General features: G+C 36.2%; 1 long non-coding RNA gene across 2 annotated transcripts; it reads left to right on the forward strand.

Annotated features, from left to right (window-relative positions):
• The first annotated feature begins 8013 nt into the window (after positions 1 to 8013).
• LOC131531925 (uncharacterized) lies at positions 8014 to 10387 on the forward strand. 2 transcript variants are annotated; one of them, XR_009268816.1, is made up of 4 exons: positions 8014 to 8146; positions 8315 to 8410; positions 8823 to 8924; positions 10264 to 10387. It is a non-coding gene; the product is annotated as an uncharacterized LOC131531925 (long non-coding RNA). The 2 variants fall into 2 exon arrangements; XR_009268815.1 differs by lacking the exon at positions 10264 to 10387 and having other exon boundaries at positions 8823 to 9221.
• Positions 10388 to 10816: the final 429 nt, after the last annotated feature.

Here is a 10816-nt window from a genome sequence, read left to right on the forward strand (position 1 = left end):
TTCGTCACCGCGCGCTTGCTGACTGAATTCTCTGGTGAATTCAGAAACAACAAAGTGAAGATGTAAGAATGTAAATAAGATATTAATTTCACAGTGTAAAAAGCTTTAGAGATTATTATGGGAGTTTTTGAGAGTGCTTGAACTCGCTGGACTAATGTGAAAATGTTCTTTGATAATGTAAACGTTCTTTGAGCTTTTTGTACAATGAAAGTGTTATGGGCTAATTAGTAACTTACAATGTTTTTATTAAATCCACATAGAATACAAAGTCAGTCGTATTATATGTTTATTGTATGACACTCATTTTATGGTATGACATCTGGTAAGTAAAAAGATGGGATTTTATGCTAAAGGCTACTTTGCCTATCGCCCATTATAGATCAACTAACATAATCTATAAAGGTGCAAAATGCATTTACTTACACATATTTGAGAATCGAGATATTTAATGATATATTTTGGGAATATTTCGAATAATAAAAAAAATAATACATAAGCCTATTTCAGTTATACAGTGGTATTGTGGCTGCTGTGTGTCATATGACAAGCATGAGAGTCCCCCCCCCCTTCACTCGTGCCCCCTCAAAAATTATGCCCGTGACATACAAAATTATTTGTCAAAATAAATGAAACATGATGAAATATTCATTTTAGTTGAAATCGTTATAGATTACTTCTAGAGATTGCAATGATACATGACATGGTGAAAAATGACTGAATGAATAATATTTAAAGTAGGTTAGGATGAATTTTAAAATTGTGCCCCCTAAAAGCACAAGTGGCCCCTGTCTGGCCCCCCCAGTTACTGTGGTCTAGAACTGCCCCCATGGTCATAGAACGCACAGAGCGCGTCGTCCGGGTAGCTGGAGAGGTTGGCAAGTACCAGTCTGGTGTGACCCTAGAACGATCTCTCCCCCTGCTCCAGCAGAAGGAGGAGGTATTCCGGGCGAAGGAGGGGATCCATGGGGAAACACAACAGAAACAAAAACACTGAGAGAAAAAAACGAAAACAAAAACGGAGGGGAGACACGGAGGTTAAAGGTTCGGTCGGGTCTTCTGTCACGTACGCTGCAGAAACAGTCTTTATTATAATCCACAACACAAAGTAGTCCACACTGGGGACGAGGAAACACACGTAAGGACGATAGAGACCCGACTAAGACAGACAGCACAGACCTTGACTTAAATACATGGGGTAACAATGACTACGTTTACATGGACATCAGTAATCTAATTATTTACCTTATTCTGAATAAGACAATATTATGATTAAGGTGTTTACATGAGTTGCTTTTAGAATAATCCTTGTATGTTCCCGTTTTACATGTTATAGTACATAGATCGATTAATGGCATGCGTCATTCCGTCACCACGCGACGCCATCAGACGTCTCCTCCAGAATTTCACGCTTAAACATATAGTTCGTCTTCGTGATGATGCCATATACAGTTTTGGGTGTTTCATTTTTAATTTTATGAACGCTTCAAGTGCAGTTAATTATTTGTACGCTCAGTACGCTCCAGACAAGGAAAGAAACTGGGTCACGGAGCACATGGGGAGGAAAAACACAACAAACACAGTCCAGGGGCATGACAAATATAAGGCTGAATTAACTTATTTATATTATTAAATTTTAAAATGACATCCATCACTTTGAGATAAAAAAAAAATAATAATTTCAATTGCATGACTTCCTATTTTTAAACAGGAGATTTAAATAATCACATAAAAATAATATTGTAATATTTTCCAATTGTTAAATTAAATCTGAAATTATTCATATTTTTCCAAGTATAGCCTACTGTATTTACGGCAGACAATCATGCAACCACGTGAGCAGCGCATTTCCAGGTTTGTAGGATCACAAAACTCGCTTCTCCATGAATAAATCGAATCTGAAATCTGAATACATGGGTTTTACTGATGTGCTATGCGGATTTATGATTACAGACATCTACATGAGAAACCATTACTGTCCGAATAGAGCTATTGAGCACCATGCTCTTTAACAGAACTATTGGACAGTTATTACAAATTAAAAACACGTGTGAACAAAGATAACTCATGTTGTGTAGTGCACTAATGAATGTTCTTTTCATGTGAGTGTTATTCTTTTCATTCATGTGTGTCATTCTTTTCATGTGATTGTTATTCATTCATTTCACTGTGAGTGTTATCGCCTTGTTTAACTTTGTCTTTTTGGTTCCTTCAGGATGCAAACCAACAACATTGTCTGAATGAAGTTCAAGGAAATATATTTTCTTCAAAACCTTTTACATTTGAAATGTTTTTTGTAATGTGGTAAGAAATAAACTTTAACATTGTTAATATCATTAATCCTTTTCCCTCTGATTTTTTATTTTTTTTTAAATAGTAATATAAGTGTATGATTGTGTCTTATGTTGAATAAAAATAACTCTCTTACTTCCTTTGGCATTGCTGGCCTTTGCCAGTTTGCCAATGGTCTGTCTTCCTTCAGTTGCCAAAAAAATCATCCTACAATGGATGTTAAAGTCTTTGATGAGTCAAAGAAAGAGGTTGATGAGGAAGTATTCAACTACCTGCTGACATGACCAGACCTTGGTGTCCTAGAAATTTTCATCCCAGGCACAGCAAGTCTCAATGGTAAATTGTTTGACATGCTTATAAAGTTTTGTGTTTATTCTTAGCAATATTCACCAATTCACTGATTTGCATAGGCTAAAGTGTCTATTGGATTAATTCTCAATAGTTGTATAGCATGTTATCGAAGTAGTATGAACATATAATCAGACCATTGATATGGTTTATATTGAAGATTCTTTAAGCCCAAACTCATTAGGAGATACTGAGGGCACGTCAGAGTCTGATGACCCAGCAATGTTGATTAGAAGTCCTCCTGAAAAAATCAAGTTGAGGAACGTTGTCTTGTCCAAGAATTACCAGTCTTGCCTCTGAATTACATCTATATAGAATGACTGTACTGTAGTTCCTAACATGGTGAAATATCTCATTTGTATTCCCTACCACTAGATGGCAGACATGTAGTACTTCGATTCTAGACCAAAAGTGTTCGAGGAAATAACAGAGCAAGCGAGCTGTAGGCCGTTTCTCAAACGGAAGGCTGCATCCTCCGGAGGTCGCATTTGTAGGCTGCATAGGTCATAAAGAAGATCTTATTTTACAATATTAACAGTTAAAATTTTGACCATTATTCTTAGTTAAGTGTAAATTGTTGTAATATGCTTTTGACTCGCAAAAGTAATGCTCAGTTAACTGAATTAAACCAGGCTTGATGACGTATGCAGCCTACAAATGCGACCTCCGGAGGATGCAGCCTTCCGTTTAAGAAACAGCCATCGGCTGCATCCGAAACTGCCTACTCAATGAGTAGGTACTTAATTTCAATAAGTACTTACTTAACGAGCGCTAAAAGAGTACGTACTCTACAGCCAAATCTCATTGAGTATGAATGCGATCCGCCATGTTGATGTTATCATGTGATTTATGACATTATAACAAGCGCAACAAGTTAAAAGATATGAGCGACAGGTTCTGTAAATATTTTGATGTTGATGAAATTTTCTCATTTTTGGCCTTGTAGAAGAAACAGCTGCCCTTGTGATTGTAGTATAACCAATCAATTTTGGGTTAAGGTTTTTTTTAAATATATTTTTAACTCTACTAATAAAACCCACAGCAGGGTGACATTGATTCAATGTTGAAATTCCATCAGAATCATCATTTTGGTTGAGGTTGAAAATTCAGTGCTAAATAATATTGGATCAATGTTGATAATTCAATGCTTTTCAGTGTTGAAAAGACAAATATTGAATCAATGTTGATTTTTGGTCAGCATTTCACTGGTGAAACTTTAGACTGTCAATCCCTCATTCAGCACTTAAATATGGTACATTGTCCTGAATTGTAGTGAGCATATGCTCATCAAACAACAAATTCTGTAAATTTTGTAAACTCGTCACCACTAGCAGCACCGTTAAATAAATAAAACTGTCTGCTGGGTGTGTGGATTAACAACTGTGAGCATTAGATAGAACTCAGATAAACCAGCTGGATATTATTATTATTAGCAGCAGCAGTAGTAGTAATGTTTTTACATTACCCAGCTAACACACGACGTAACAGTTACGTAATTTATTCGTAATTTTTGGTAATTTCATGACTTACCAACAGACAACGTTACCACAACGTTGTATGTTCGTAATTCCATTACCATCCCATTACCAACTCACAACGTCGTCAGTACGTCCTCATAATGTAACAAGATAACCAAAAACGTCCCAGACAGGTCCTCTATTCGGAATAATTTGGTAATTTCATGACTTACTGACAACGTAACTGCAACGTCACTAGCCCGTAATTTCATTACCAGACCATGTCAGTCTGCAACGTCGTACGCCATAATTTAATTAAACTGCATTTCTTTTAAAGATTTTATTGCTATGTGGTACGTTTGTGAGAAAACATAATTTTACAACAAGGAACAAATATTTATCCATTTGCTATAAACAATTTTGACTTTTTATCAAATTAATTTCCATGAATTTCATTGTACATTTCATAAATGTACAATGAAAAATTTATACCATAAATTTGCTATGTGCAAGATAGGATGAAGACAAAACACACACACTTTTAGACTTCATGTATCAGACATCTACTTTTAGACTTTACATCTAAAGCTTTCAGCATATTCAACACCCACCTGCAACAGTTGTCTAGTGCTTTGTAAAACTATTGACACTAATTATAGGGTTTACATAATATTTAGGGTTTTCTCCCATTTGTAAAATGCAGTAGGCCTATTAAGACAAAACAAGTGCATAACTGTCCTTATGTATTATATCTACAAGTGATCACAATTCTATCTATGGTTTTTCAACCCGATTAAACATTTGCACACTGGATTGAGACAATAACCAAAATCATTTATTGACTAATTTTAACTGCAGAGACATGGACGATGGGGCGGGGCGACACTTTTATATACATTTTTATGAATGATCTATTCTATGCTGTTTGGCTGTACTACAGAAATATTAAGTGCTAACAACAGCGATTTTAGTTGGAATCAATTAGCAAATGTGTTTTTATTTTTATTTATATTTTTTATGACGAATTAGTTATATTAAATTCCTATCAAACGCTTGGGGCGGCATCTCCGAGTACTTCGGGCAGAACAGAGCTGTGTAATATGAGTGGCTCACGAATTCAGTCTGGGGAACAAATTCTTCGTGGCCATGATATATGCTACAAATAGCCTCACCTATGAGAAATTAATTATGTTTCTGTGTGATGAACGTAAATAGTGGTCTTCAGTCTCAACAGGTGGGTTGCACGTTAAATGAAGTCATATTATTGCACTTTTCACTGTACACGAAGCAGACATACTTAAACATTGAGCAGTTTTAGCTGGGCGATTTTGATAAAAATTATCCACTGTTTGAGATTTAGTTGTTTTGTATAATGTAGGCTATATTTATATGTATATATTTATTCTAGGATCGGTGGATAAGTAATAACTATGATAATTCACTGTAGTTCAGTAAGACATAGGACAAACCCCGCAAATGGTTTTATTTTAAAGAACAACTGCGGTGACAAATAAGGCAATAATACCAAATAGTCCATCTGCGTGAACTGGGGTTTTATGTGTGGATAATGGGAATAAAAACCTTCCTGAAAGAAACCCCTTTCTTTTTTTTCTTTTTTTCTTTTTGCATATAGGCCTATTTTAAATGTTTTTGTTTACTAAAACAGATGTTATTAAATCTGACCTACAGCAAATATTGCACACACAATGAGGGTGTGGATACATAAATAATTGGATTTTTAATATCTGATGTCACGGACACTTATTTACTATAAGACAGTACCTTTAAAAACTGTAAAATAATCAATATAGGTTCAAATAGTTTATTAAGATATAAACAAGGAAACATTGAGCTTGCCATGAAAACATTTTATTAGCACTTTTAACCTACCAAGCAACGTAGGCTATAACTCATCTCTTTAAACAACAAAAAACGGTTGTGCTTTAAAACGTAAAATCAGTCGCTTATGTTCGTGTTTGTCCATCTCTAAAATACAGTAAATTATCATAATTTGCGTATAAAATCCCAACTTAGTGCTGATCCGCGGCCTGCCGATCCTCAAGGAAATATGAATGAAGTGCTGCAGCCTGAAGAACCCGGAGGTGCTGTCAAGACTTTATTTGTAAACGACTTCATATGACTAAAATTACCATGGTTATTAAACAGACAGTAATTAAGATAGGTCTATGATTCTATAGTTAGCACATACTATTTCTGTAATATGGCCAAATCAATTACAAAATCGTACACAAAGGAATGCGCATGCTGGGGTCTACACCAATAAGATTTGCCATGTTGTAAACCAATGGAATTGGGGGTGCAGATTGCACTCTGAAGTACTTGCAAGAATCTGGGCTGAAGCAGAACATCCGGGAACTTCTCGCCTACTCTTTTATGAATACTGAGGTTTCACATACTTCTTCGCTCGCCTATACTGCTTTTCCCCTATATAGTAGGTAAGTAGGCATATTCAGACATACTCGCGAGAATTAGTATGTCACCCAGGTAATTCTCGCCTACTCTTTTATGAATACTGAGGTTTCGGACATACTTATTCACTGGCCTACTGCTTTTCGCCTACTATATAGTAGAGAAGTAGGCGGTTTCGGATGCAGCCAGCGTCTGAGTAAATTGTGAGATTTGTGAGAGAAAATCGCCAAATGGCTAATAAAAAGTTGTACCGTGAGGATGTGTTGCAAATGTTATTCGCCGATTCTGACTCTGAAGGGGAATATTTGCCTTTTGGAAATGACGATCGGCCGTCTACCCAGATAGCACACGTACCTCTGCAAGACGTCTGTTAAAGATCTCTTGATATGGAAAGCGTCTGCTGTCTACAAACATCTGACAGACTTCTGTAAGATGTCAGTTTTACATACATTCTAAATCATAAACACATCTAATAGACGTCTATTTGACATCTGATAGGAGACATACTATAGACGTATTGCAGATGAGCAAACACCCTAAAAAATACGTCTTGCAGATGTAGATGCAGACGTCAAATAGACATCTCCGAGATGTACGTGTGCTATCAGGGTAATGATTGCACTTCTCCCGGTACATCTTTGCATGCGCAATGGTGCCACCGTAAAAGGCGAGAATGTTCACGAAGCACCATCAAGTGATAATTTCGAACCTTTGCCCAACAGGGATGGGGGTGGCAGGGGTGAACGTGGTCTTAGTGTCCATAGGAGAGGCTCCGCGTTGTTGATGATCGGCCAGATTGCGTCTTTACCATACTCTCAAGAACTATAAACTGTCACCTAGATACCTAATTGGGCAGATAGCTGGTCAACTGATCAAAAAATAGCCACATGTATTTTACAATGGCACAGTAATATAGTAATAATTTACTACTTTATCCTGTTTTACTGTTGATTTCCTCTTTTCCTGATCATTTGGAATGAGGATAAAAACACAAACAAAACAAAACAAAACAAAACATGCAAATAAGTTCAAACATCAATTCAATATCTACTATTTCCTGAATATTATGAAATTCAAGAGGGCATGATGACATAATAATATGCAAATTAGATGAATATATTTACACCCCATAAAAACTTTTGGTCATGCCCAACATTTTTATAATTTACGGTAGATAGCCATCTTTAAGCCCTTTCAAGCCACAAGCTTTTGAAATCTTGATGTCAAAATCTAGCATTTTTCCAAAAAAAAAAAAAAAAAACACCTGGCGCCTAAAGGGTTAAAGATATTTGGATCTATATACACTTGTCAATTGCTAATTTCTCATCTCTGCTCAATACTGTATTACCTCATTCCTCCCTCTAGATCGGGGGTCACCAAGTTCGGTCCTGGAGGACCGGTGTCCTGCAGAGTTTGTATGATTGTTCATACTTTGTAAATCCAACCCTAATTAAACACACCTGAAGCAGCTAATCAAGGTCTTACTAGGTATACTTGAAACTTCCAGGCAGGTGTGTTGAGGCAAGTTGGAGCTAAACTCTGCAGGACACCGGCCCTCCAGGATCAAGTTTGATGACCCCTGCTCTAGATGTTTGAAGATATCCTAAAGAGCATCCCTGGAGGTAAAAAGGTCATAAACAAATACGCACGCACTTAAAGTCTGTCAGATGGCCGAAGACGTGACATGGTGAAAATCTTGGTAGCACATTTGACAAATGAACATGGATGGATTGTTCATACTTTGTAAATTGATGTTATGGGTTGTAATTGGTTTATGTTTGTGTGTGTAGAACAAGCCCATCCTGAAGTTTAAAAGAAGAATGTGCAAAGGGAATCATCTCTCTCTATTCCCATACTTGGTTGACCCCAGGAGCAAGTTTGGTTATGTAAGTAGCTGTCGCCTCTCAATCTTTTTGATTTATTTTCAAACATTTCTATCCTGATCTTTTCGCAAGGGCCTAGTACAGGAGTTGCTGATTTAGTTAGAAATTGTTGTCATTTGGGACTCTGAATAACAAAATCATGTTGATAAAGTTTAACTGTATGACTTCATTTCAATACTTGTAGAGGTTTCAGCTCAAATCATCCAAACATCTGTAGTCGTCAAGACTTGGTCATGAATGCACTGTTAATACTGAATCTGTGTGCAGCATAAACTTAAGTACTGGAGTGGTTAATGTATTTGTATTGGCAGATCTTCCAATGAAGTCAAGTTAAAATGAGCAGGAGGGTATGTTCAACTCCCTCTAACTAAAAGCCTAAAAAAAAAAGTGTTTATTTTGTTTTCCCTGTATCCAGGTTGGGACAGCGACATGTCTTCCATTCTGGTGCTGGTTCACCTTTTGCCACCCTCAAGTCAACGCAGCAAAAGACTGGGAAAGTTCTCAGCTAGACAAGCATGTAATTGTCTTATGAAATTCATCAAGCTGAAGCTACTGATGAAGCAGATCAAATGATACTAGTTCATAATGTTGTATTAATGTGTGATATTGAACTTGCTTATTTCTCAGAAAGGTTCTTAAAGGGTTTGTTCACACACAAATGAAAATTATGTAATTAATTACTCACTTTCATGTTGTTTCAAACCTGTAAAACCTTAATATTTCATCTTCAGAGCACAAATTGAGATATTTTTTGAAGAAATCCGAGAGCTCTCTGACCCTCCATAGACGGCAAGGGTCCTACCATGAGGCCCAGAAACAAAGTAAGGACATTGTTAAAATAGTCCATGTGACAGTGTTTCAACCATAATTTTACGATACTTCGAGAATACTTTTTGTGCGCAAAGAAAACTAAAATAACGATTATTCAACAATTCTTCTCCTTCAAGTCAGCATCCTCAGCCATTATTGAGAGTACCAAGATGCATGCTTGTGAAGCTGTGAAGCTGCTGACATCGAACATGCATGCGCTGCACCTTGTTTACAAGCAGAGGCAAGCATGCGCATGCGTTCTGACACTCTCATTAATGGTGGAGGACAGAGACTTGGGGGAGAAGAAATTGTTGAATAAAGTCGTTATATTGTTTTCTTTGTGCACAAAAAGTGTTCTCGTAGCTTCATAAAATTACAGTTGAACCACTGATGTCACATGGACTATTTTAACAATGTCCTTACTACATTTCTGGGCCTTGAACGTGGTAGTATCCTTGCTGTATATGCAGGGTCAGACAGATCTTGGATTTCTTGAAAAATATCTTAATTTTTTAACAACTTTTACTCTTTTCAGAGAGGGACCAAGTGTTATCTGGCATACAGTAAAATTTTCTTCAATTTGAGTAAATTTTACTTGGGCAAATTTACTGTGTATTTATAACTGCATTATCAATAGCCAAAGCCTCTTGTTACTAGCTCTAAAATTACATTTTGGAATTAGCATCGAAGCCTTGAGATGAAAAATAAATTAGTCCTACATAGAGTGTGTTAAGTACCAAACCTAACAAGTGTTTTTGAATGTCTTACTTTGTCTTGAGGTGTGGTTACCGTAGTACAAGTGGAATAATTGACTTTGAGCCATTGAATTATTAGAAAAATAATGCACACCTGGTATAACATTATTTTGTGCATTATTTTTCTAATAATTCTTTATCCTGCGTTAAACTTTCAAAACGACACAACTTTCAAAACAATGTACTATTCTTTAATTACTGATGGAACAACACAGCCAAGCTAGATTTTTTTGAGGTACAGTACAGTACAAACTACATGACTGATGTGCTACTCTGTGTTTTTTGTTACAGACACCCTTAACATTGTTGATAGGTGGGCTTATATTGGATAGCTGCTTGTCACCTTCATTCATTCATTTTCCAAAAAATCAAAACAAGATCCTTTTAATATCCAATACCAGTGAAAGTTTTAGGGGTACAAGTCAAGCACCCCACACCCATGATTCTGCATTCTTATAACAATTTTTTTGTCAATACAAGAACTTTTCATTCTAACTGAACATTTTTTTTAATTGCACTTAAGGGAATATGATTTCAATCCCTTATATATAGAAAAGGTTTGGCTTTCTGACATCTTCTGTTATTTCTTCTAAATAAATAACAAGGCAAGTTAACTGCGCAGGTTTAAAAACGGTATTATATGGATATAACACAAACACAAAAAGGTGCCGGAAGTGTGTAGTCAGCACAGATGCAAAACACAAAAAAACAATGTCTGATCATTCATTACATCAGATTTTTGTTCAAAATAACATACCACAGGACATATACTATATTTTCTTGTACTATGTAAATCATTGCCTACTTGCCCTGACTTTTATTCTCAGAGTCACCGTGAAACCCA

Source organism: Onychostoma macrolepis, chromosome 02 (genome assembly GCF_012432095.1).
Source record: "Onychostoma macrolepis isolate SWU-2019 chromosome 02, ASM1243209v1, whole genome shotgun sequence".
NCBI lineage: Eukaryota > Metazoa > Chordata > Actinopteri > Cypriniformes > Cyprinidae > Onychostoma > Onychostoma macrolepis.